The sequence below is a fragment of the Saccoglossus kowalevskii genome, chromosome 12, assembly GCF_978046115.1.
Source record: "Saccoglossus kowalevskii chromosome 12, keSacKowa6.1, whole genome shotgun sequence".
Lineage (NCBI taxonomy): Eukaryota > Metazoa > Hemichordata > Enteropneusta > Harrimaniidae > Saccoglossus > Saccoglossus kowalevskii.
The window spans coordinates 2,840,679-2,865,234 of record NC_140652.1 but is presented as its reverse complement, the minus strand read 5'-3'; the positions used below and the strand labels follow the sequence as shown (position 1 = coordinate 2,865,234).

The 24,556-nt window shown below is 31.4% G+C and overlaps 1 protein-coding gene across 1 annotated transcript in view; it reads right to left on the bottom strand.

The window, feature by feature from the left end:
* Window positions 1-24,556, bottom strand: part of LOC100372023 (diacylglycerol lipase-alpha-like) — a 69,602-nt gene that overhangs the window by 44,080 nt on the left and 966 nt on the right. The gene's annotated exons all lie outside the window — the stretch shown is intronic.

The window sequence follows — 24,556 nt, the reverse complement described above, 5'->3', positions numbered from 1 at the left end:
TACTGAACACATAATGTACATTTAGAAATGAGTAAGTTGTACTGAACACATAATGTACATTTAGAAATGAGTAAGCTGTACTGAACACATAATGTACATTTAGAAATGAGTAAGTTGTACTGAACACATAATGTACATTTAGAAATGAGCAAGATGTGCTGAACACATAATGTACATTTAGAAATGAGTAAGCTGTACTTAACACATAATGTACATTTAGAAATGAGTAAGTTGTACTGAACACATAATGTACATTTAGAAATGAGTAAGTTGTACTGAACCCATAATGTACATTTAGAAATGAGTAAGTTGTACTGAACACATAATGTACATTTAGAAATGAGCAAGATGTGCTGAACACATAATGTACATTTAGAAATGAGTAAGCTGTACTTAACACATAATGTACATTTAGAAATGAGTAAGTTGTACTGAACACATAATGTACATTTAGAAATGAGTAAGCTGTACTTAACACATAATGTACATTTAGAAATGAGTAAGCTGTACTTAACACATAATGTTCATTTAGAAATGAGTAAGTTGTACTGAACACATAATGTACATTTAGAAATGAGTAAGTTGTACTGAACACATAATGTACATTTAGAAATGAGTAAGCTGTACTTAACACATAATGTACATTTAGAAATGAGTAAGCTGTACTTAACACATAATGTACAATAGAAATGAGTAAGCTGTACTTAACACATAATGTACATTTAGAAATGAGTAAGTTGTACTGAACACATAATGTACATTTAGAAATGAGTAAGCTGTACTTAACACATAATGTACAATAGAAATGAGTAAGCTGTACTGAACACATAATGTACATTTAGAAATGAGTAAGCTGAACTGAACACATAATGTACATTTAGAAATGAGTAAGCTGTACTTAACACATAATGTTCATTTAGAAATGAGTAAGCTGAACTGAACACATAATGTACAATAGAAATGACAGCTGCAACTGCTAAACATGAAATATGTTCACTATATGTAAACTACAAATATGTCATATAACGCTTCACAAACAAAATGGAGAAAAAAATGTTTGATACAAACTTTGCTTCATTATCAACAGCATACACCTCTGTGACTGTCAATTTGTTGATGTTAAATTTACCACCTGTCCCTGCAGTCATGGGATTCAAACACTACATAATACATGTACATGTATAGTTGGTGTATACTAATAAGGTTATTACGAGGACATCACGATGTACATATTTTAACTCAGATACAAGTAATTTGTAGTATTCACAGTTTCTTATATAATTTTTGAATTTTCTTAAAATAAATATCCTTAATCCTAAAAAAAATAAGTAAACTAAGGTAGTGAATACTTTGTTTGAAATTAGAATAAAAGACAGACATCCACACATGTTATACATGTCTTTTTAAACTATTTATTTATTTTATGAATATTACTTTGCTGCAATTGTAATGCTGTCAACTGATTGATAGTGTATAGATGCAAAATGATTGGAAGTCGGGGAACAAAAACAGGAAGTGGAAATTATGTTGAAATGTGAAACTACCAGTAGATTATATATAGCTTGTCACATTATTAAACAGTACCGTTTCTTAAATTAACATAAAAATTGTTGGTACCACACTGAGGTAAATCAACAACCTTTTAAACTTAAGATAAAAAGAAAACTGATTTATAATGAGAGCTACACGTACAAATGTACAATGTGATCTGACTCAAATAATATCAAAGAAAGACATGTTGTCTGTCATACTCAGCAAGACATCGTTTTGTCATTTCAGACTTCATGATGGATTGAATACAGACGTGACTTTTCTCACGATTAAGGCAGGCATTAAGTCAGAGGCATCACCATTAATGATCACACATGCACATTTACATAGAATGAGGCACAGAGAAGGTGACAGTTAATATTAAAATTCATGATATAGTAAAGCTCACAGTTTCAATCAATATCTTACTATCGATTGGGTGTAAGGAAATATGACTGAATGTGTAAGATTAATACTGATAATGCCATATAGACACTTGAGTTTGCAGTATCCTGCTAGACCAGTAAAGTTGACATACATGTATTCACCTGAAAATGATGTTTTAGCTTTGTGGTTTAACCAACCAAGTATATAGTTACATTTTTGTAGATTTGCCTCAAGGTATGTATGACCTTCAAGAATACATTTATGTGACTAGTCACTTGAAGCATATCCAACATATCAGCCTACACATCAAAATGGCAGTTGTCTGTCAACACAGATAAAACAAAAATAATGATATTCAATAAGTGTAACAGACTCCTTAACAAGGAAATATTCTTTTATGAAGGAAAAGAAATCAATATAGTTAAAGATTTCAATTATCTTGGCTTAACTATGAGTCCAAATGGTAAATTTAAAGATGCAATGAAAAACCTAAAAAGAAAAGGAATAAAAGCCTTATTCTCATTAAAGACCAAAATTGGATCTGGTAATCTGGACATGTCCATACTACTGTCACTATTTGATAAACTTATCAGACCAGTTATTGTGTATGGCAGTGACATTTGGGGAGAAGAAAGCTCTACAAAATCAATTGTAGAGGATGTTCAGCTTACATACTATCGGTACATTCTTGGTATCTCAAAAAATACACCAATCATGGCAATATATAGTGAATTGGGAAAATTACCTCTTGACTCTTTTATTAAGAAACAAATGATAAAATATGCCAATCGTATTGCAAATTCCACAAATACTCTACTTCAAGAAGCATACTATGTCAATAAAATTATTAAAAGTAAATGGTTTAAAAAACTTGATCTGATATTAAATAATATTAACCATTCTTATCTTTTAAATGAAACAAATATTATCTCATTATCAAAATTAAAAACAATTGATGAGAAATTAAAAGAAGAGTTTACAACTGAGTGGAAAAATGAAATAAATAATGACAATAGGAAAAAATCAAATTCTAAAAATAAACTAAGAACCTACAAACTTTTTAAAACCAAAATAGAACAAGAAAACTACTTAACAATTATGAAAAACAGTGAACTTCGCAAATCCTTAACAAAATTTAGACTTGGCAACCACTGTCTGAAAATTGAAACAGGCCGGCATACAGGATTGGATTTTAAAGACAGAGTCTGCAATATGTGCGACAATGACCATGTTGAAGATGAACAACATTTTGTCACAAATTGTCCTCATTACAATGAAATAAGATCAAAACTTTACATTGTAGCTAATAAACGTATACCAAATTTTGACAAATTTAGTAATGAAAATAAATTCATATCATTACTAAGTGACGAGAAAATGTCAATTCCTTTAGCGCAATATTTAAAAAACTGTTTTAATACAAGACAGCAGCACCTACATAAACTAAGCCAGTAATACATTCCTTGTATTCAACTTATTATCTTTTTTTTTTTTTTATGCCTTTTTGTTCCCTTACTCTTTATGTGGTTATTTTTCTTTTACTAATATCTGATTTGTAACCCTTTTCATCCCCTCCGAGGGATGTTGTGTGTTAATAAATAAATAAATAAATAAGTAAGTGACATACATTCAGTTTAACTCCCAACCCATACTTAAACTACTATGGTTCATAGTACACTGGCCTTAGGCTGCTTGAAACTAAAAGTAAAAGCTTATATAGCTGTACTACCCAAGCATATTATAAAAGAGAAATATATACATGAAAGCCAATCACATATCTCTATACATGTGTATAGTGGTGCATAGACATACACAGTGTACATACAGTAAACGCCAATCACATGTCCCACCTATACTAAAATCCTAAAATGCCAGCTGCCTCAACCAAACACCACATACAGAAAGCAAATTATTTTTTTTTGTTTTTCACATTTTTGTTTATTATTTTTTATCAGTGCTTTTTTTGGGGTCCTCAGTTGTTGTTACTTTATTGTTTTCTCTACAACATCGGGATACGGTTTGAATGAAGATTATAATCATTATCATAGTAGAATATGGACATATACAGCGTGGAGTATAAGCCAATCACATACATGTATCCCTATATATATAGACATGGTACATGGACATATACAGCGTGGAGTATAAGTCAATCACATACATGTATCCCTATATATATAGACATGGTACATGGACATATACAGCGTGGAGTATAAGTCAATCACATACATGTATCCCTATATATATAGACATGGTACATGGACATATACAGCGTGGAGTATAAGCCAATCACATACATGTATCCCTATATATATAGACATGGTACATGGACATATACAGCGTGGAGTATAAGCCAATCACATACATGTATCCCTATATATATAGACATGGTGCATGGACATATACAGCGTGGAGTATAAGTCAATCACATACATGTATCCCTATATATATAGACATGGTGCATGGACATATACAGCGTGGAGTATAAGCCAATCACATACATGTATCCTTATATATATAGACATTGTGCATGGACATATACAGAGCGTATGCAGTATTCTGCATGGTTGCTGCATCCTGGGGAGGAGGGGATTATAAGAGACAATGACAGATCGGTGTAACAGTAATATACAGAATACTTCCTAAAAGCAAACCTAATAGATGCTTACTCACAGCTTATCCAAATGAGTTCTATATTTAGTACTTTACAAGATGATTTCAAAACAGATAACATAGTTTGAAGTTCATTCATTTGAAAAAACACCCAAGTTTGAAGAGATTGAAGTAGTTGAGTAAACATTTTGTTTGTCTTCTGGGTGAGCTTTATAAGATATCCATCGGTTAAAGGACAAATTACATCTCAACTGAACTAGAACGAGACTATAAAGTGCATACTATGCAAATTAAGTTCAGACAAGTTCTATATTCCCCTGACAACTGAATAGATGTATAGAGCAGAGAAACAGGACTGTTCAAATATACAATGTATTTCAAATATACTATGATAATTTATATGCAAATTATTAATGACAGAAAAAGAAACAAATTCGATAAATATACCAAAACACAAAACAAAAAAATATATTGTGAATATTTATGCACACTAAAACATTTTTAAAATATTATTTTTTACAAAACAATCATAAAAATATTGAATTGAAATAAGACTGATATGTAATAAATGTAAGCAAGCAGCCTCTCGGCTGAGATAGCTCCGCTGTTAGCAAGGCACATTTCAATTAAAGAACAGAAGATATCATTAGAAAATGAACAATATGTATAGTATCAAAACAATCACACTTGCGGTTTTCAACAAGAAGTGGAAAATATCACTTTTTACCAAAAATTACAAAAATATTCATCAAAATTAGAGAATTGAAGATATCATCATTAAATGAAAAAATCTGAGAGAGGTCCACATGTAGTACCTATATATGTAATATCAAAGCAATTGGACTTGAGGTTTTTAACAAGAAGTCAAAAATATCACTTTTTACCAAAAATGACAAAAATATTCACCAAAACTAGAGAATTAAAGATATCATTACCAAATGAACAAATCTGAGAGAGGTCCACATGTAGTACCTATATATGTAATATCAAAGCAATTGGACTTGCGGTTTTCAACAAGAAGTCGTAAATATCACTTTTTACCAAAAATGACAAAAATATTCACCAAAATTAGAGAATTAAAGATATCATCACAAAATGAACAAATCTGAGAGAGGTCCACATGTAGTACCTATACATGTAATATCAAAGCAATTGGACTTGCGGTTTTTAACAAGAATTCAAAAATATCATTTTTCAACATAAATGATTGTGGTTTTTAACAAGAAGAAAATATCACTTTTTACCAAAAATGACAAAAATATTCACCAAAATTAGAGAATTAAAGATATCATTACAAAATGAACAAATCTGAGAGAGGTCCACATGTAGTACCTATATATGTAATATCAAAGCAATTGGACTTGCGGTTTTTAACAAGAAGTTGAAAATATCACTTTTTACCAAAAATGACAAAAATATTCACCAAAATTAGAGAATTGAAGATATCATCATGAAATGAACAAATCTAAGAGAGGTCTACCCAAGGTACATATACACCAAGTATCAAAGCATTCAGGCTTGTAGTTTTCAAGAAGAAGTCGAAAAAGTAAAACATTGACACGGACGATGGACGACGACGGACAATCACTCATATGATAAGCTCCGCTCGACAAAGTCGACAGCGGAGCTAAAAAAAATGATAAGACAAAGAGAAAAATAATGAAAAGTAAAACAATGACTATAAATGGGTAATAATATGTTTTAATGTATGTGATTAAAAGTGTTGATGATAAATTCAAATTTGTCACTATAACTGTCTTACTGTCACCGCCATATTGTTCCAAACACCAAAACATCAACATTGGGCTAAGTTGCTGAATGGTTTGTTATGTGCATCTCCAGATTGTTACCTGATTAGAACTGGTTAGTTCAAACCACTTTTTACAAGGGTGTGCCGTTCAGCTAAATGCACTATCACATTCACGAGTGTTATGACATGCACCAAACAAACCATCAACTATGTCCTGATATTTCATATTTCAATACATACATTTTATTTGGATCACATGACCATTTATTACATGTATATAGGAATGTATACGACTGAGTGAAATAAATTGAAAGGCAATTGCATCATGATCATCTATTTACCAGTATATTAAACACTTGAAGTCTCCTGTTGAATTTGGTTTGATCCAGCTTGTTCTAATCGCATAAAAGGCACGCATACATGTAGCAAACCAGTCAGCATCTTAGCCGGCAATGTTGCTGTATTGGTGTTCGGAACAATATGACGGTGACAGTAAAACCGTTCTCATTAAAAAACTAAGAGAAATAATTAAATGATTAAAGGAAATGAGGAATCATTAATTATTTAATGTAGTATGCGCATTAAAAATAGAAAGTTTAAAATAGAAAAATAAGAAAAATAAATTGAGAGAAGTTGAGCTGAAAGCATTGACTTCTGAATTGAGGCACAAAGGGTTTATTTGTCTGATTTCCAGTATTTCTACAATAATTGTTTGTAAGTCAAGTACTAATCATGGATTTTGAGATTTTCAAATGACAAATGAATGTAGCTACTTCACATCTGTATAAATATGTGAATAAGTGCTATATATTAAGTCATGATTGGATTTGTCCTTCAGAATATGTTGACAGTATGGCAGTGATAAATTCTTAATTAGATTATAGTGACGGCATTAGTGTGAATGGAAAGCTGCTGGTGGATTCAGCATGCAGTCTTGAGTGTGGAGACAATCTGTATCAGGTACTTACACGGTGATCTCATTTTGTGTATGTGACATACATGTATATGTAAGCTGAAAATGTTTCAATTTGACAGTCACCTTCTGGACATGCTCAGGAAGAATCGTACGAAGGGTGTTATGTTTTTCAGATGAATAACTGAATGATGAAACCATCAATGCAATATTCAGAATTTAATTTTTTTGAAAAAACTTCAAATACAGTATTTGCTCTATTAGAAGTGCATCTCCAATTCATGTGCATACATGTATAGACTAACAATCACATTTGATCAGAGAAACACCTCAGTCTGTAATTTCACATTACATATGGTACATTTAAATCCAACTTGGAAAAAAGCTATAAAATTATTAAATTCACTTCACATTTTGTGAATGCTTAGAAAAACAATTTGTTAATAAAATGTGTTTTAACCTCACAATTCTAAAAATAAACAAAAACATAAAACATGCATGACAATAACTAAAAATCAAATTAATATGTTGAGACGGCTAATGCCATTTTTTTCCTTTCATTTTGGTTATTTGCGACATGTTTTGAGAAAAAAGTGGAGAAAAATGTGGGCGAGAAAGTCTGGTGGTGAAATGGTTACATGTAATACCAATTATATTTTTATGAAAATAGTTTGATAATGAACGGATAAAATTGATTTTTATTAAAAGTTGGTGATGGGGACAGACGCATTGTCTTTCTGAAATTTTAAGGTAGATGGTAAAACATTGACTAGTTTTCTATACCAGTAGTTGAGTCGTTACACATGTACACGTACACTATCATTACAATGTCCACTGTATTCATTGCCTACATAGTGACATCTGTGCGTTCAATATCATTTATAATATCAACAACAATAATCCCAATTTAACAATTTTCTGCCTCACTTATTTTATATTATGTTAGCAAATATAAGGACTGTATTGCTGATAGTGATTTATATACACAGCGTTTCCGTGCAATACAGCAAACACAACAGTCATAATAATCAAGTTAATGAGGTCATATTAAAACATGTATTCAGACTATTCATAGTACATACAGCTGTCATATCATAGTATAACACTCCATGACGTTAAATTATATATATTTTTGCTTTCAAGTACATAAAAGTGCGGACACTTCAAAGCAAAGTAGGAGCATGTGGTGACAAAACATGATTGTAAAAATGAGTATATGCTACATTACACTAGAGAAATATTACTGGGTATATCAATTTTATATTTATATTTATTTACTACATAGATGACAAATTGTCCTAAATTTCCATGGTTATAAGCCGTGACCTAGTTATTCTGAATGAGATCAAAGTACCGACAACTCTGAATAAGCAACTACTAATTATACTACATGTATTTACAAAAAACAATTTGATTGGTTGAAACCTTTCTAATTAAAAACAGCCACTATACAAATTAGTTAAATCATGCTCATTTTCTGGTTACGACACATTATTATTAACCAATCACCTTTCACACTTGTGGTTTATAGACCGTAACCATGATTTAACATAGAAACAATATACTGTATATTATAGAAAAAAAAAAAGAGATATTGAAATTATACGCTATAGATACAGTAATCAATAGTCACAATTAAAATTATTTGAAGATAAAATGGATAAGCTGCCAATATTAAATATAACACAATATTTTATAACAACATTATTTTCGCATGGAATAACTAAGTATGAAGTATATAATACTGAATGATTTTTACTTTGCCTGCCAACCAGAGAGTCAACTAGCTTATAATGTAATGTAAGACTTACGTACATGATTGTGAGAAGGTAATAGTACTGCTTCACACCTCATAATGCATGCAGCCATGAGAAAGGCAATTAATATAATTAATTGGATGCCTATGGTTCTATTGTCCATGATTATAAATCATGTCAACACTTTTTACAAGCTACATGTACATACCAAGGGACCAATCCATCTAAGCTAATTCTGACAGTCAATTGTAGATGTTGATTGTGTGAAGATTTCTGATTGGCCTATTTTTTCTAAGCTAGGATGTTTGAAGATTTCTGATTGGCTTATTTTGCCTAAGCTGAGATGTTTGGGGATTTCTGATTGGTCTATTTTTCCCAAGCTAGGATGTTTAGGGATTTCTGATTGGCCTTTTTTTCCTAAGCTAGGATGTTTAAGGATTTCTGATTGGCTCATTTTGTCAAAGCTGGGATGTTAATGGATTTTTGATTGGCTCATTTAGCCTAAGCTAAGACGTTTGGGGATTTTTGATTGGTTAATAAGCTAAAATGATTGACAATTTGTGATTACAAATTTCAGCTGTATGAAGAATTCTGACGAGTTGAATATGAATTACCGGTAGTCTGCAGTCAATTGACTACTAGAAATATTTGTACATAAGAACCGATCAAACAGAGTCACCCATGACTGCATTCACAAACCACATAATATTAAATCCATCACTTGCTAACTTTTACTCGGTTTCTGAAGTCAAAGCGTCTTTTGCAAGTTTTTTTTTTTATAAATGGCACTATATCATCGAATTATGAAAATTCTAGCAACTAAAATAAAACGTGTTACAGTCGATGCACAATGTCATTTTATTTTCAGTTCACTATGAACCATAATAATGTTTATTTGTGTGATTCTGTAGAAAAACCAGTTTGTAGTGTTTATTATGATGACAAGACCACATTCATTATATTTATGCTTTTAGAAGCCTATACATAAAATGTTGGTATGTGACACAATAATGGCCTTGAATCATGGTGTTTTAAGGGTTGGATGAATTAACATACCATAGTCTATACAAAAATTAAAAAATATCATGCGTTATGTTGTCATGGAGATAATAAAACTTGACATGCAAACACATAACCTGTTAGTACATATTTAAATGTACATTGTTCATTTAATATTCAAACCCAAAATAATGAACAAATTAGATTTGAAAAACATCTAAAAGCTTTGCATTTCAATATTACATAATAAGATTTTATCAGAACTGACTTACAGTAAAAATAATTTAATTGCAGACATAAATTTTTATGTACATGTACAGCTACCCACTCACACATTGGATTGAGAAAATATATTAATAGGACGAATAAGTATTCCATTAAAAAATAAAAAAAAAAAAACATCCATAAATATATTTAAAAATATGAATGCGATCCACCAAGGTAAGAATGATAAAATAAAAAAATTAGGTTAAATAATTTTTGAATAATTTCAGAAGGAATTATAGTGTTTACCAGTGTTCTGTTTATGGCAGATGTACATGTGAGAAGCAGTACAATTACATGTGTATGTAGAATTGCTCACGAATAAATCAATGAAGATGGAGTAAGGTAATAACAGGGAGCAATATAAAGACAAAGTTGATATTTCAAATTTGCAATTCAGAGAATAACTACACTTCATCTGAATTCACAAATAGTTGTTACTTTGAGATGACATCATTATAGTATGGCACCCATGAGAATCAGGCAATCAATAATGTATCAGCACAGTGTGACATTTACGTTTGAGTGCCATGGTGTTGGACGAGGTATGCTGTGAGTAATCAGACAATCATTTACGTGACTTTCTCTAAAAGCAATCCATGCGTAAAAGATTTCTCTACTGGATTAGAAATAATCAATGCACCATGATGAAAGCAAACTTAATAAAGACACAACATGAACAACAATAAGTCATTTATTTTACTAACATTTTTTTGTCAATGTCTTGCGGCATATTATTATACGATATGTGTTTATGATTACGAATGTATACATGCTAATATTATTGGTATTATTTTTACTATTTGATTTGAAAAACTATTGTACATATATATAAAACATGTCTAATATCATAATTTAGAAATATGAATCTCTATGTTGATAAATTACTCAAAGAACAAACAAGCAGCCTGTCGGCTGAGATAGCTCCGCTGTTAGAAATGCACATTACAATTAAAGAACTGAAGACATCATTAGAAAATGAACAATATGTATAGTATCAAAACAATCAGACTTTCCGTTTTCAACAAGAATTCAAAAATATCACTTTTCACTAAAAATGACAAAAATAATCATCAAAATTAGATAATTGAAGATATCACCACGCAATTAACAAATCTGAAAGAAGTCCACATGTAGTATCTATATATGTAATATCAAAGCAATTGGCCTTGCGGTTTTTAACAAGAAGTCGAAAATATCACTTTTTACCAAAAATGACAAAAATAATCATCAAAATTAGATAATTGAAGATATCACCACGCAATTAACAAATCTGAAAGAAGTCCACATGTAGTATCTATATATGTAATATCAAAGCAATTGGCCTTGCGGTTTTTAACAAGAAGTCGAAAATATCACTTTTTACCAAAAATGACAAAAGTATTCATCAAAATTAGAGAATTAAAGATATCATTACAAAATGAACAAATTTGAGAGAGGTCCACGTGTAGTACCTATATATGTAATATCAAAGCAATTGGCCTTGCAGTTTTTAACAAGAAGTCGAAAATATCACTTTTTACCAAAAATGACAAATATATTCATCAAAATTAGGGAATTAAAGATATCATTACAAAATGAACAAATCTGAGAGATGTCCACGTGTAGTACCTATATATGTAATATCAAAGCAATTGGCCTTGCGGTTTTTAACACGAATTCAAAAATATCACTTTTCACTAAAAATGACAAAAATAATCATCAAAATTAGATAATTGAAGATATCACCACGCAATTAACAAATCTGAAAGAGGTCCACATGTAGTACCTATATATGTAATATCAAAGCAATTGGCCTTGCGGTTTTTAACAAGAAGTCGAAAATATCACTTTTTACCAAAAATGCCAAAAATATTCATCAAAATTAGGGAATTAAAGATATCATTACAAAATGAACAAATTTGAGAGAGGTCCACATGTAGTACCTATATATGCAATATCAAAGCAATTGGCTTTGCGGTTTTTAACAAGAAGTCGAAAATATCACTTTTTACTAAAAATGACAAATATATTCATCAAAATTAGGGAATTAAAGATATCATTACAAAATGAACAAATCTGAGAGAGGTCCACGTGTAGTACCGATATATGTAATATCAAAGCAATTGGCCTTGCGGTTTTTAACAAGAAGTCGAAAATATCACTTTTTACCAAAAATGACAAAAATATTCATCAAAATTAGGGAATTAAAGATATCATTACAAAATGAACAAATCTGAGAGAGGTCCACATGTAGTACCTATATATGTAATATCAAAGCAATTGGCCTTGCGGTTTTTAACACGAATTCAAAAATATCACTTTTCACTAAAAATGACAAAAATAATCATCAAAATTAGAGAATTGAAGATATCATCATGAAATGAACAAATCTAAGAGAGGTCTACCCAAGGTACATATACACCAAGTATCAAAGCATTCAGGCTTGTAGTTTTCAAGAAGAAGTTGAAAATGTAAAACATTGACACGGACAACGGACGATGGACGACGGACACCGACGACGGACACTGACGACGGACAATCACTCATATGATAAGCTCTGCTCGACAAAGTCGACAGCGGAGCTAAAAAGTACATGCTCCCTATTTTTTGGAAAATTTGTAATTGTACAAATCACTAAGGTGATATTACCCAACCTGATAGTACTATTGGACACCAAAAACTAGATGGTAATCAATATTCTCTCTTTTCAGGTAATTAGCAAGATTTCTCATGCTTAAATACAGACTAGCTGATTGTGTAATATACCATTGATATGAAACTGAACCACCGCCAGCTATATACATTTAGTTTAGAAGAATCATTGTCTATTGGTAAATACCAAAATGGACACCCCTTTATAGATTTCTTTTTTGTCAGTTTTTGTTGTTGATTTCCAAACCAGCCATGTACATTTTCAAAAGAGTATTTCCAGCTTGCAAGTAATGTCTACCTATCTCAATGAAAAAGCAGACCCTATTCAGTCTCAGTGGCTCACTACAATATGGCTTTACAATAAAAGTATCTCCTCTCTCTCCTCCCTCCTTCTATTTCAATGCCTTATGAATATTAATAATAACTTTATTGCCTCCATGTAAAAAGATTTACATAGAATAAATACAGCAAAAAAAAGTTTCAAAAAACTAACAAGATATATGCAAAAATATTATAAAATGTATGTAATTATCGAGTAGTATTTAAATGTTGAATAATATAATTAATTATAAATTTAATTATGTTGGGATCTTTGCTTGAGAGTATATATGTTAATTGTGTATTTTTTTGGTTGAAAGTAGTATCGCAATTTTTTGGATGAAGTTTTCTCTGTGTGCCTTATATTTTGGGCAATTCATGTACTTCATCGTCAATTGAATTTGTGTCACATTATTGCATATTCTTTTGTTTATTTGATCATGTCATTCACCTCAAATTGTAAACAAGTTGAAAAAACATTGTAAACAAGTCACCACTTATTTTATTTACCAATAACAGTAAATACATGAGACTATGAATGAAAGTAATAGGGTTTGACTACACCCAGTTATATATGATTGCTTTGTCTAAGTGTCCTTGTATGTATGTTGTGCCATCTTCAATAGAATTTGCATATTGGATAACCTTGGTCATTTGACAATCAAAGCTGTCAATTGTTACTACCATCAAGTAAATGATCCACTGCTCCATGAACAACAAGCAGTCTGTCCGCTTCAGCTTCACTGAGTGGAAAATAATGCTTTTTTTTATAAACAAGCAGCCTCTCGGCTGAGATAGCTCCGCTGTTAGCAATGCACATGGCAATTAAAGAACAGAAGATATCATTAGAAAATGAACAAATCTGAGAGAGGTCCACATGTAGTACTTATATGTATAATATATCAAAGCAATTGGACTTGCGGTTTTCAACAAGAAGTCGAAAATATCACTTTTTACCAAAAATTACAAAAATATTCATCAAAATTAGAGAATTAAAGATATCATTACAAAATGAACAAATCTGAGAGAGGTCCACATGTAGTACCTATATATGTAATATCAAAGCAATTGGACTTGCGGTTTTCAACAAGAAGTCGAAAATATCACTTTTTACCAAAAGTGACAAAAATATTCACCAAAATTAGAGAATTAAAGATATCATTACAAAATGAACAAATCTGAGAGAGGTCCACATGTAGTACCTATATATGTAATATCAAAGCAATTGGACTTGCGGTTTTTAACAAGAAGTTGAAAATATCACTTTTTACCAAAAATTACAAAAATATTCACCAAAATTAGAGAATTGAAGATATCATTATGAAATGAACAAATCTGAGAGAGGTCCACATGTAGTACCTATATATGTAATATCAAAACAATTGGACTTGCGATTTTCAACAAGAAGTTGAAAATATCACTTTTTACCAAAAATGACAAAAATATTCACCAAAATTAGAGAATTGAAGATATCATCATGAAATGAACAAATCTGAGAGAGGTCTACCCAAGGTACATATACACCAAGTATCAAAGCATTCAGGCTTGTAGTTTTCAAGAAGAAGTTGAAAAAGTAAAACATTGACACGGACGACGGACAATCACTCATATGATAAGTTCCGCTCGACAAAGTCGAAAGCGGAGCTAAAAATGGAGAATTTTAGGTATCATCACAAGATAAACAAATCTTATTAAGGTCCACTTGAAGTGTCTATACATATAAAATATTGAAGCCATCAAGCTAGCTATTTTTAAGAAAAGTCAAAAATACAACTTTTATCAAAAATGACAAAAACATTGCCTAATATTAAAGAATTGAAGGTATCCTAACAAAATGAACAAATTTTACTAAGGTCCACTTAAGGATCCTACATATAAAGCATTAACACAATCAGGCTAATCTGAAAAAGTCAAAAATAGCACTTTTTACCAAAAATTACAAATTTGAAGATACATGTATCTTCACAAGATGAAAACAAATCTGAGAGAGATCCACCCAAGGTACATATATACCAAGTATGAAAACTAACAGACTGGGTGTTTCCAAGAAGTCAAAGATAAAGTTCTAAAGTTAACACCGACAGACAACAGACGACAGACAATAAGTACTAAGAAAAAAGTTCTGTTATGTTGACAGTGGAGCTAATAAAATGTAATCCCCATAACGATACAATTTATGAGATTCACATAATTAATTCAAAAGCAAAATAACGGGATCGATTGTACAGATTTTTCTTGAAGGAACTAACTAGTTTTCCTGAATAGGGGTCATCTGATATAATGTACAGGAAAGAAATGCGTTAACTCCATATTGGATTTTGTGGGATAGAAAATTGAACTACAGAGGGTGTTTGGGGGTTGAGCTCATATCTGTTCTATACAGCCATATACAACCCTACAACCCTATAGTTCAATTTTCTATCCAACAATTCTTTGCAAAATTTAGTATGGAGTTAACCCATACCATACTCATAGTGTTAGGAAGTGCATGTACTTTTAAAGGTTATGTAAGGTGAGATAGCTAGACTCCCTAGGTATATCAGAAAATAGCTAGACTCCCTAGGTATATCAGAAAATAGCTAGACTCCCTAGGTATATCAGAAGATAGCTAGAATCCCTAGGCATATCGAAAGACAGATGGACTCCCTAAGCATATCAGAAAATAGCTAGACTCCCTAGGCATATTAGTAAAATGCTAGAGTCCCTAGGTATATCAAAAGATAGCTAGACTCTCTAGGCATAGAAGATAGCTAGACCCCCAGGCATATCAGAAGATAACTAGACTCCCTAGGCATATCAGAAGATAGCTAGGCTCCCTAGGCATAGAAGATAGCTAGACTCCCCGGGCATATCAGAAGATAACTAGACTCTCTAGGCATATCAGAAGATAGCTAGACTCGAGGCATATCAGAGAATAGACTCCCTAGGCATATCCGAAAATAGCCAGACTCCCTAGGTCACATCATTTGTCTACTGCCATATTTTTTGAAATTTTATAGAATACTGTAGAATACTGTAAAGGGGGTAATTATTCACTGGGTTTTAATTTAGCTTATTTCGCTGACTGGAAAAATGCGCTAAATTAAAACACAGTGAATATGTAAAATTTAGCATAGAACACATTATCTAAATGATGAAACCGTGAATTTAAAACCCACTGAATATGCCTGAAATGATAAATCAGTGAAATTTAAACCCAGTGAATTTTAGTCATTTTACAGTACTTTAATTTCGCTTGGAATTTATTTTCGCTATTTTCGCTGAAGGGATGCTTCAGTGAAAATAAAATCCAGCGAATATATTTTTTTTCCAATGTCTCACATTCAACTTGTCAAAAATCAGTGAAAATAAATTCCATACAAAACGCCCAAAAAGATTTTTCAGCGAAAATTAATTACAGCTGAAATAAAGTATTTCACAGTAGTTAATGAATGACTAATTCATGAACATAAAAGTGATCAGAAATCATAGTGAACATATTTCTTTATTAAATACTTTCATTTAAAGGAAGTTAATAAATATTTAATCAATTAATTAATTTTATTAGCTTTGTAAAGCTGTAAATATATTTTTGCTATGAATAATTAATTTAACATATTTATTTTTTATTACAATGAATATTCTCAAATGTTTTGTGTACTGATCCTAATATTTTCAACAAAATTTTAATTTTCATATTATAATTATTTTCATATTTATTTTTTCATTTATTTTATTACTTATTGATTATGATTTGATATCTGTTGTTTTTCAATTATTGATTATTTTTGTAACTTGTATGATACTACAGTGTACATCGTTACATCAGTAGCCATGACGATAAATGATATAACGTCACACTGGACTGCTATATGTAAATTAAATTAATAATGGCAGTCTCTTGAGTTTACAGTTAATTAATCTGCTTATGTTGTTTCTGCAACATTTTTATTTGTATTAAAAGGTCAAACTCTGCACCGAACCAAATCTACTGTCATGATCTTATATTTTTATACTCATCTTTATTTGCTTTTCTTTATTAAATGTATATATTAAATATTTTTTTCTGCAATTTTCTTTTGTCAAAGTTTGTTTTCTCTGTCTTTTCTTTAATATATTAAATATTTTTTTCTGCAATTTTCTTTTGTCAAAGTTTGTTTTCTCTGTCTTTTCTTTATTAAATATATTAAATGTTTTTTCTGCAATTTTCTTTTATCAAAGTTTGTTTTCTCTGTCTTTTCTTTATTAAATATATTAAATGTTTTTTCTGCAATTTTCTTTTATCAAAGTTTGTTTTCTGTCTTTTCTTTATTAAATATATTAAATATTTTTTTCTGCAATTTTCTTTTGTCAAAGTTTGTTTTCTCTGTCTTTTCTTTATTAAATATATTAAATGTTTTTCCTGCAATTTTCTTTTGTCAAAGTTTGTTTTCTCTGTCTTTTCTTTATTAAATATATTAAATGTTTTTCCTGCAATTTTCTTTTATCAAAGTTTGTTTTCTCTGTCTTTTCTTTATTAAATATATTAAATGTTTTTTCTGCAATTTTCTTTTGTCAAAGTTTGTTTTCTCTGTCTTTTCTTTATTAAATATATTAAATATTTTTTTCTGCAATTTTCTTTTGTCAAAGTTTGTTTTCTCTGTCTTTTCTTTATTAAATATATTAAATGTTTTTTCTGCAATTTTCTTTTGTCAAAGTTTGTTTTCTCTGTCTTTTCTTTATTAAATATATTAAATATTTTTTTCTGCAATTTTCTTTTGTCAAAGTTTGTTTTCTCTGTCTTGATTATTTGTTTTTTTTTAAATTTACCCCTTGAGTTTTGAATATTTCAACACAATACTGCATGTAATACATTTCTAAAACATTTGGTCACTGACATAATTTCTCAATTACCATTCTTAACTGAGAATTATTCTAGGACTAGAAGACTGATGTCATATGATGCTGGTGTTAGTATGATGTCATAGTACTCTAATGGTGAGGTCATAGTGATGTCATAACTGATGTCATTGTTGATGACACATCAGTATAAAAACACAAATTACTGGATACATATTTATTAATGGATACATATTTATTAGTACCAAATCTAAATCTTAAAATCTAAGTCTTGTTTTCACAAATTAATAATTCATTGATCGTACATCACATCTACCTGATCCTGCATGTTGTAGACATAGAGTCTGCTACATACGATGACAGATTAAATACATCAACTGTTTTAACCTCATTGGCAAAAAAAACAGACATCCAAGGGATTCACTAGTTTCAAAATTACTTTAGGACATTTGTTACAAAATGACAATTAAAATTATGGGACACTTCTAATTATTTCTTATATTTTTTGTGAAATTCTTAAATTAAAGAGCACATACATTGTAGGCTCTCTCAGAGTCTCTGTCTGGAACTACTGAAAAATTACAGATGTAAATTTAAAAACACTTACATTGTAAGCTCTGTTGTGAACTATTGAAAAATTGCTGATGACCAGTGAGCATCTGAATCATCTGCATATTAATTAGCTTTAGATTTTTTTGCTCTGAAACATACATTTTTATATAGTCCTCTATAGCAGTATTGAAAACAATAACAAAAGACTACTTTTAAAAACATGCTTGGAATTCATTTTTTTTTATCTATAACTGTGATTTCTAATTAATATTACTGTACAACACATTGTCTATTCTTACAGAGGTTTGCCACAAATTACATGTTCAAAAAATATGAACAAAGTTTTTTTAAATCTGAAAAGAGAGAATATACATCCACTGGCCGCAGCGAGGGTTACATGTGCAGACAATCCACTACCATCACCCATATTTACTAGGTACCCTGTGCCCATCCCACTAACATCACCCATATTTACTAGGTACCCAGTGTCCATCCCACTACCATCACCCATATTTACAAGGTACCCAGTTTCCATCCCACTACCATCACCCATATTTACTAGGTACCCAGTGTCCATCCCACTAACATCACCCATATTTACTAGGTACCCTGTGTCCATCCCACTAACATCACCCATATTTACTAGGTACCCAGTGTCCATCCCACTACCATCACCCATATTTACTAGGTACCCAGTGTCCATCCCACTACCATCACCCATATTTACTAGGTACCCTGTGTCCATCCCACTAACATCACCCATATTTACTAGGTACCCAGTGTCCATCCCACTACCATCACCCATATTTACTAGGTACCCAGTGTCCATCCCACTACCATCACCCATATTTACTGGGTACCCTGTGCCCATCCCACTACCATCACCCATATTTACTGGGTACCCTGTGCCCATCCCACTACCATCACCCATATTTACTAGGTACCCAGTGTCCATCCCACTACCATCACCCATATTTACTAGGTACCCTGTGTCCATCCCACTACCATCACCCATATTTACTAGGTACCCAGTGTCCATCCCACTACCATCACCCATATTTACAAGGTACCCAGTTTCCATCCCACTACCATCACCCATATTTACTAGGTACCCTGTGTCCATCCCACTAACATCACCCATATTTACTAGGTACCCTGTGTCCATCCCACTAACATCACCCATATTTACTAGGTACCCAGTGTCCATCCCACTACCATCACCCATATTTACTAGGTACCCAGTGTCCACCCCACTACAATCACCCATATTTACTAGGTACCCAGTGTCCATCCCACTACCATCACCCATATTTACTAAGTACCCTGTGTCCATCCCACTACCATCACCCATATTTACTAGGTACCCAGTGTCCATCCCACTACCATCACCCATATTTACTAGGTACCCTGTGTCCATCCCACTACCATCACCCATATTTACTAGGTACCCAGTGTCCATCCCACTACCATCACCCATATTTACAAGGTACCCAGTTTCCATCCCACTACCATCACCCATATTTACTAGGTACCCTGTGTCCATCCCACTAACATCACCCATATTTACTAGGTACCCTGTGTCCATCCCACTACCATCACCCATATTTACTAGGTACCCTGTGTCCATCCCACTAACATCACCCATATTTACTAGGTACCCAGTGTCCATCCCACTACCATCACCCATATTTACTAGGTACCCAGTGTCCACCCCACTACAATCACCCATATTTACTAGGTACCCAGTGTCCATCCCACTACCATCACCCATATTTACTAGGTACCCTGTGTCCATCCCACTACCATCACCCATATTTACTAGGTACCCTGTGTCCATCCCACTACCATCACCCATATTTACTAGGTACCCAGTGTCCATCCCACTACCATCACCCATATTTACTAGGTACCCAGTGTCCACCCCACTACAATCACCCATATTTACTAGGTACGCAGTGTCCATCCCACTATCATCACCAATATTTACTGGGTTCTCTAAGCCCATATCAGATAAAAGTTGTCATAGAAATTAAAAGCTCTCTATAGTTTTGGATTGATTTGTAGGAATGTTTACAGCATTTATTCAGTGTTGTTCTTTTTTTTTTCTCATCTGTGAGAATCGGACAATGATTTTGTTTTCTATCATCAGTCATTCAGAAACTATGTAAATATGCTATGATTATTCATAGTTATGCAAATACCATGACCCCTGCAGGTTGCTAGACACTATAGATTTCTACACACTATGTTGTTTGTAAATTATTGATGTGAGTACTCTATGGATGCCTGTATACACCACACTCTGTTCAAATTTAAATTATATACACAAATGAATAGCAGAGAACAAAAAAAAACAAGATTTCTAGAAAATACCAACTCTCAATTAAAAACAATCAAGACACAATTAGAAAAAAAAGCACAAGTTGTAAAATGTCGACCAAATAGCTCAAACGTCGACACAGGTTATCAAAATCCTTCACTCTCCTTTAAACTAATATGCAAAGTAAAAAAAATACTCAATTTAATGCAATAAAATCTAAAAAAATATTAACATTTTTAAGTAATGCTATCCACTTGGCTATGAGCATCTTTAGCACATATTTGTTTATCTTTCCATAGAGACCTTTCACAAATGGTGAAAATGTAATTACCCTTGGAGTATTGCTCACCAAATCAGATATGAGGAATCCTTGTCTTAATTGGTGAGCCAAATTTTCCCATGAGTGTGGTGAACTTTTGGGTTGTACCATAATTAAATTAGAGATGAAGACTGAAACATACAAGAGTCGTTACAGAATAGTAGATAAAGAATTGTTAATATTCAATAAAGAATTGTTAAAATTTGGACATTGATGATATGTAGACATACTTTTGTTTCTGTATTCATATTCTGTATATGCTTCTAGACGTACAACAAACTCAGAAATAAAATAAATTGTTTTGATTCAAATGACGTCTGCGTCTTTGAAAATCAAATCCTAATGTTCTTGTGTTTCCGAGTGAAAAAATGGAAAAAAGGTCTATTTTTGATAAACTTATGAATTCTGTCAAATCATTAGATAGGTTATTTATTAAAGACCCAGGGGAACAACAAATTTGGACATGAATCGCCCTGTTGATGAAAAATCAGGGATAATAGCCGAGGGGATGAAAACTGCATTTCAAAATGTTATTTCATGTATTGAGTATATAATTATGAATACAGTAAAAATAGGCTTTCACTTTGTGCTTTATGTTGTTCAATATTAAATGAAAGAGACATATTTTATTTTCATTTCTACACATGTTAATTAAAGTGTGGTTAAATTGCGATTCGCATTACTAAAAATCGTGTTCAATTTCTGCAATCTAAAATCTCCAACATAAAACTATTGTGACTTTGTATTATCATTTTATTACACATGATATTCAATAGCACATAATATTACAAATGTTCTGTAGGACATCTCTAGACATCTCTAGAGAATTCAGTTGACTGTGTGAGTATTTAACCTACATCAAATAGAGACAACCTTTTTTCTCAAAATGTAATGGCTACATATGTACAAGTATGTAATTATTCATGTGTTTTTTTTTCATCTAGCATAAAACAATTTTCTAAATTGTTTCACACTGAATGAAAGAATGTATCATAGCATATGTTAAAGCATTATTCATAAAAATCAAATACTAATCAGTAAAATATTAATTCATGACAACCATAGGTATCCATGACAACATTAGGTAACCATCTTATAACTACATGTGTTTCACAATATGCTACCAAATAAAACATCAAACGTTATGATTTGGACACCAGTGCTGAATTGCTAAAAAGAAAACATTTTTTTCAAGAAAGTTTAATCCATTTTTTTGCACTAAATAACAGAATACAATAAAAACACATTGGTTTTAATGGTAGCCAACTACCATCTGTAAGAACATCTGTATAGTTGTAATATTTGCACAAACTTCATTTGAAAAGATTTTAATTGAAAACTTCATGTTCATTATGGGTTGAAACCTGTATGGTTTAAATTCTCAGACAGCAATAAGTCTACTTTTTACAGTTGATCAATATCATTTATTATTTGCTTTTACTGTATTTTCATTCAAATTGAATACATACATTGTGCCGTAGACATCCCTATTCAAGGCCATTGTTAGTCATTTTACACAAAATGAAGTCTACAATATTTAGTACCTTGATTTTTCAGATGACAAGTTTTGATCCAGACCTAAACATTAAGTCTCTGCTGCATGACCCCTAAAGGTCACAAATTCTGGTATTTTCATGGGGTGCTAACAATCACACTTTCTAATATTATAGCCCTTTTTAAAATCTTTTTGTGTGTGTGAAAAAAAGTGAATTTATTCGTTCTTTATTGCAATTTAGAATATAAATAATATGTAACACAGGTAAATCTATTTTTATCAAACTGTTTTTGAAATTCAATGGAAACTGCTTGTATTTTTTGGGAAAACCTATTAACATACATGTACATTATATTTTGACTGAAAATGTTGAAGGCCATCTAAATTATCTAGATTTTCTGAGCAGAATTCTCAGCTTTTTTGAACATAGTTTATATATATATTTTGCCAACCAACAACTAGGACTTTTATGCAAATTATGTATTTGCTCTATTCGAAGAGCTTATCTAAATATCATGCTAATAATATACTAGCATTTCTTGATTATTTTGTGAATTTAGTCTTCAAAATACAAAAAAAAACAGTAATGTGGCTTTGTATGCCCTTTTGTTGGAAATTAAATACCGTATTCACTCTATTATAAGGGCATATGCATCTGCATAATTTTGATGACTCAGTAGAAAATAACACAATTTTTAGATTACGTGCACTTCTAAGGATGTTATTTTCAGGATACAGTTTAATTATTTTCTTAAATTAGACTATATCCAGGGTTACGTGAAAACTTTGTATCATGAATCACAACCATATACCGATATGTGGCAACCCAAAACAGAATACAGACGATTTTTTTGGATGATTAATTTCTAGGTGAGATGCACATCAAGAAAATCAAGCATTCATTCTGTTGTCTATTATTCACCAATAAAACATTATTAAAAAATAAAAAATAATTGATGTGTATCACATTACATTCTATCATTTAGTGGCATATGTGAATTCCTATTCACATACTCACATGTGGTTTCAGTTTACAGGAATTACATGAAAACAAGTAAGGACATGTTTATAACAAGCCAATCATAGCTGGTAAATTGACATAAATGATGAGATATGTTTGAATAATAGAACTGATATCCTAACGATATACAAGTGTCATTTTCAATTTACCCATAATACAATGCAGTAAGCAGTGCAAAGAGTAAACTGCATCATAGGTAGAAAAGTATTTGTGAGACAAATTGACAATATTAAGAAAATATTATTTTCTAAAAATAATTCTATACTAATTTTTACCTATCATTTTGGATATTGAGACAGTATGACAGCTAATACTGTACTTCTATGATTAACCAAACAGTGGAGCCTAGACAACATTGTAACAAGTTCAATCTGTATACAATAAGCTGACATGTGACAATAGAAACAAAATAAACTGAGATACACACATGGTTTAAGTATAAAGACATTTAATATACTAATAGACAATATCTAGTGGTGTTGACTATTTCAATAATGCTAACTTGAGTACCAAGCAAGTCAGTATGTCACAATATGCCTATGGTACATGTGTAAAACTGCTTGAAACCCATATTGGGAACTATTGCCCCGTGATGATCAGGGCGAACTAATGGTCAATGCCCCTACACACAGATGGGGGGGGGGTCACCTGTTTGTATTATGATATGAACACCAAACACACAGTTCATGTATGCAGGGCTAACTGGGACTGCAATCAAAGACTTACAACAAAATATTCATACAGTAATTGCAAATGTTATTGGTGTTAATTATCCAAAGTAGTACTATAACAAATAATGATAATAAATTCAGATATAAATAAAAATTATTGTTACTTAGACGAGATCTGCACTGAAGCAGATCTGA